Here is a 6000-nt window from a genome sequence, read left to right on the forward strand (position 1 = left end):
AGTGATTTATCCTGCTCAAACAACAAACCAATATCTATAGTATCTTTGATATATCGCAGAATCCATTTCACAGCTTGCCAATGACCTTTCCTGGATCATGCATGTATCTGCTCACAATACCTACGGCCTGTGAAATGTCTGGTCTTGTACACACCATTGCATACATCAAGCTTCCAACTGCGTTAACATAGGGAACTTTCACCATATATTCTCGCTCATCTTCCGTATTTGGAGATAACTGAGAACTAAGTTTCAAATGAGGAGCAAGTGGGGTACTTACAGATTTGGAATCATCATTTACACCAAAACGATGTAGTACTTTGATTAAATACTGCTTCTGTGTCAGCCAAAGCTTGCCTCCCTCTCTATCCCTTGTAATCTCCATATCGAGAATCTTCATGGCTTCCCCCAAATCCTTCATCTCGAACTCTTTACTCAACTGAGCCTTCAATCTGTCAACTTCAACTTGGCTCTTTGATGCTATCAGCATATCATCAACGTATATGAGTAGGTAGATGTAGGAACCATCTTGAAGTCTGCGCAAATACACACAGTGATCGTATTTGTTTCTTGTGTACATCTGATCCTTCATAAATTTGTCAAACCATTTGTACCACTGTCTTGAAGGCTGCTTCAATCCTTACAACGATTTGTACAATTTGCAAACCCAATTTTCTTTACCAGCAACCTTGAATCCCTCCGGTTGGGTCATATAGATTTCCTCCTTCAGATCACTGTGTAAAAACGCCGTCTTCACATCAAGTTGAGCTAGCTTCAAATTCAACTGCGCTACCAAAGCCAACAAAATTCTAATGGAGGAATGTTTAACAACAGGAGAAAATACCTCATTGTAATCAATTCCCTCCTTCTGGGCATAGCCTTTAGCTACCAATCTTGCTTTGTAGGGAACATCATCTTTGTCAGGAAATCCCTATTTCTTTGCAAAAACCCATTTACATCCAATTGCCTTCCTGCCTTTCGGCAATGGCATCAGCTTCCACGTCTTGTTCTTCTGAAGAGATTGTATCATCTTCAGAAGATACATGGAACATCATCAACAACTGGAAGCGCATATGCTACCATATCCGCAAATCGAGCAAGTTTCTTATTTTCCCACTTCGTTCGCCTGACTGCAATTGGCTCTGATTGCTGCGAAGGTTCTTGGGGTGGAACCTCTTCATCATCTGACTCTTCTTCTTCCGTAGGAGAGTCATATGTGATGTTCGTAGTTGGGATCACAACTGCTTCTTCGAACTCCATCTGCTTTGGTGTATACTCCATCTGCTGCGAAGTATCACTACTATTTGGATTTACCTTATTCAACATGGAATATTCATCAAAGGTAACATCCCTACTTACAATCGTCTTCTTAGACTCCAAACACCATAACCAATATCCTTTAACACCATCACTGAAGCCCATAAACAAAGTCTTCTTTTCACGTGGATCCAACTTTGATTCAGTCACATGATAATATGCAATAGAACCAAAAATACGCAAAGAATCATAATCAGTTGCAGGTTTACCGGACCATACCTCTAAAGGAGTCTTGCCATCAATGGCAGAACATGGCAAACGATTGACAATGTGTTGAGCGTATGTGATGGCCTCAACCCAAAATTTCCTGTCTAGCCCAGCATTAGACAGCATACAACGAACTTTCTCCACTAGAGTTCAATTCATACGCTCTGACACTCCATTCTGTTGTGGTGTATTTCTCACTGTGAAGTGCCGAACTATGTGATAAGGCTAATTTCGTGCATTGGTTAAGGGGTTAAATTCACACGTTTGCGGGGTCTAACACATGTTTTAAGCCAGGTATGTAGAAGGTTTTTGCCAGATCCAGGAAAAGAGAAGGACATTTGCATGGTCCAAGGAACTGGCGGATAAGTGAGCAATTTGAAGAAAAATTACAAGACGAAGGAAATCAAGATGCTGAAGGGTAGAATGGAGATTTCTACGAAGGCTTCTAGAATATTATGTCTGCACCTATATAAGGGAGAAAACATGCAATCTGGAGGGACCTTCTCGGTGGAGGCCTCATTAACAGATCGTAGCTCATAGCTCACTCACTTCTGCACACTTGGGTATTCATGAGGGAATCGTAGGGTAGTTCTGGGTTATAGTTTGCTAGACAGTAGTTGGGTAACACCGTCCTCAAGGAGGGCGAAGATACAATTTAAACGTTTTCATTTTTAGTTTCCTGTCGTGGATCTCGCCGAGCTTCGCCGTTCGAAGTTCGGCTTTGTTTGCGGTTGAATTGCTTTTGGTTATTAAATTTCTGTTTTCCGTAATTTCTCTGCTTATGTCGATTTCGATTATGGATGTTTATTATTCTGAGTTTGTTGTGATTGCTGAGTTTGATGTTTGAACTTCGTATTGGTTGTTGAGTTTGGGTGAAATCGTTGGAATCTGGTGTTGATCGGAGTAGATCTTGTTGAATCGGGAACTATGGAGCTGATTTTGGTTGTTGTTGTTTTCAGACTGCTTGGATCCGGAGTGGATTGAGCATCCGACGTTGGATCTGAAACAGAGTGATCGAGATTTATGCCTAGCTTTCGTGTTTTCATTTCATTCCGTCTAGTATATGTAGACCTGTTTTATTTCCGGTTGTTTGCAAGTTTCCAACGCCCGAATTTCTATATTCTGTTTGAATCTAGATATGTGCTCTATTTTCTTCATGTTCGAGTTTGATTGAGCTCCTAAGATACATGTCGTTGTTAGTTAAATGCTTTGTTAGTTAGTTGCAGCTTTAATTTCGTACGTTTCTGTTTCTGGAATATGGTCCCCATTGTTTACCTGCTTTCTGTTTAGAGATATTAGGAAGTCATTTGCTCGGTCTAGTAAGCTAGTTAGTTATTTTGTTACCACAAGGTTGTTCGATGTCAGCATGATGTTTACAGTTTCCTAGGTCTAGAGGTTAATTTCATGCCTAGGTCTAGTGGTGGTTAAACCTCAACCAAAATTTGCGTGGCAGCAGCCGTTTTCTAATCCAAAGTTCCTCAGATGCTCTCCTACGTATCCATCTTCGTGGGATCGACCCCTACTTCTCTATACTAGTCTATAGTATAACGGGTTGAGGGATCTTTGAACGCGAGAAGTGTGTGTCCAACGACTGAGCCTTCTATATTCTCTTAAGTTCCTAGACCAAGTGATCTAGTGGATTCATTGGATTTAGTGGCTCGACCTAGAACAATAGAACACGAACACATGTCTATCAGCACACTCGCTCGCTTCACTATGCCACACTCCTGACATACATCTTGGAAAGGATCACTCTTGTATTCTCCACTGTTGTCAGATCGGAGAACCTTGATCTTCCTCCCCATCTGATTTTCAACTTGAGCTTTCCTTTTCAGAAAAATCCCAAGGACTTCATTTTTGCTCTTCATAGTGTACACCCAAACTCTCCTGGAAAAATCATCAACAAAAGTGACAAAATAGTGTCCACCTCCAAGTGACGGAGTCTTGGCAGGTCCCCACACATATGAGTGCACGTAATCCAGAATTCCCTTCGTATTATGGATTGCAGTGCCAAATTTCACTCTTCGCTGTTTTCCCAGAACACAATGCTCGCCAAACTCTAATTTGCAAGACTTCGTACCTTTCAATAATCCTTGCTTGGCGAAAATTTGCAATGATCTCTCACCGGCATGTCCCAATCGCAAATGCCAAAGCTTCGTCGCCTCTACATCCTTCTTGTTACTCGAAGTTGCAGTTGCTACTGTCCCAACAACTGTACTACCTTGATAGTAATACAAATTGTTCTTCCTCACGCCTTTCAACATCACCAATGCTCCTGAAGTTGCTTTAAGAATTCCATCTCGCATCATCATAACTAAGCCTTTAGATTCTAAGGCCCCCAATGAGATGAGATTCTTCTTCAACTGGGGCACGTACCGCACATCCTTCAAAATTCTGGTGGATCTATCCTAATTCCGTAGCTTGATTGAGCCTATCCTGACTGTCTTACATGGATTGTCATTCCCCATGTAAACAAGTCCGCCATTGAGTTCTTCGAAATCGAAGAACCACTCCCTGATGGGACACATATGATAGGTGCAACCTGAATCCAATATCCACTCGTCTGGATGCGATGTTGAAGGTGAAGCCGTCAAAGAACAATCTGACTCCGCATCATTTTTGCATTCAGCAACATTTGCATCTTGCGAAGCCTTTTCTTTTTTCTTCCAATGTCCTTTCACATAACAGAAAGCACACTCATCTTTAGCAACTCGTCTTTTCGCTTTGGACCGTCCTCTTCTCTCCTTTAATCGGCCTTGTTGACGACCTCTTGCCACTAATGCTTCATCTGTAACTGCTTTGCCTTTCATTTTATCTGCCTTTCGCAATTCATGGCTATACAAAGCAGAACATACAGTATCTAAAGACACATTCTCTTTACCGTGGAGTAATGTGGTCTCCAGATGTTCAAATTCATCAGGTAGAGACGACAACAACATCAATGCCAGATCCTCATCCTCAAATTTCACATCTAAATTTAGCAGGTCTGCTACTAATTGGTTACACAAAGTAATGTGTTCATTCATAGTGGTACCTGGTCGGTATTCAAACCGGAACAACCTTTTATTCATAAGGAGCTTATTCTGACCACTCTTCTTCAGAAATTTATCCTCCAGTGTCTTCCACAATCTATGTGCAGAAGTCTCATTCTTGACAGCATACTTCTGCTCCCTGGACAGACACGACCGAATTGTTCCACAAGCTAACCGATTTATGGTACTCTAATCTTTATCATCTATATCTTCTGGTTTCTTTTCTTCAATGGCAATGTCAAGACCCTGCTGGAAAAGAGAGTCTAGAACCTCCCCTGCCACATAACAAAATGGCCAGTTATCTCCACCGTCAATTTCATATTTGACAGTGGAAACCTCGACCACGATGCCGAAGAATTAGCCTTGTTTTCTTGATCATTACCCGCCATTACAGACTCAAAATAAAGTATTCAATATTACAAACAAACAGAACCAAGGACGAACCTTTGGCTCTGATATCACTTGTTGAGAAAACCGGGTAATTTTCTCTCAAATAGTGAAATGAACCGATTCAGTAATTTCAAAGTTAACCCAACGGGGTCTACTCGATAAAATTACTTCTCCAAATAAATTCTTTGGAAAGACTGGCGGGGACACTGTCCCTCTTAAATACCAGATTCCTAACAGAATTTATCAGTCGGTGTATTTATCACAATATAAAAACACCCAAAAGAACCGTACAAAACACTACTACCAAACCCGCAAATAATAATGATTACAATATCACAACAGAAAATAAACCCAGAAATAAATGTGGAACAAAATAAATAATAAAGAAAGAACACACCCGAAACTTTGATAACGGAGTTCGGCCAAATTGTCTACGTCTCCGAGCACCCTCTGTAGAGCCCGCTTATATTTAAACAGATAAGAGAATATAAATGTTTGAGGTACATTACTAATGAGGGAGGAATGCTCCTTTTATAGGCAGCCACTCCCCCTAACTCCCTAATACCCCACCGATGTGAGATGGCAAAATTTTGTCAAACTTCAACAAACATAACAGATTAAAGTTGATGTTAGTGTTTAACAAGTCCATTTTCCGTTAGGACCAACTCAATTATGCTCAACTTTCCCCTCTCAATTTTACTTTTTTTAATATCGAATCATCTTAAGTGTTTCCATAATTAGATTTTATTACAATTAAATTTTATTTTTTAAGTACACCAAATATTGTGCCATTTTCATTTAAAAATTAGACATGTATGATTAAAAATTATTTGAAAATGATTATTTGTATAAATAAATTATATTATTTTTATTCCCAAATAAAAAATGACACTTAAAAGAATTATTTTATGATATATATCATGATTTATGCTAGCTATATTTCTTATTGGTATTATTGGTGTAAAATATTGATTATTATGCTAAATTACATGTAGATTAAAATAACCTCAATGCAGTACATGTATGCAAAATTTGACAACTTAGTAATTTTGTT

The sequence above is a fragment of the Salvia splendens genome, chromosome 16 (assembly GCF_004379255.2).
Source record: "Salvia splendens isolate huo1 chromosome 16, SspV2, whole genome shotgun sequence".
Taxonomy (NCBI): Eukaryota; Viridiplantae; Streptophyta; class Magnoliopsida; order Lamiales; family Lamiaceae; genus Salvia; species Salvia splendens.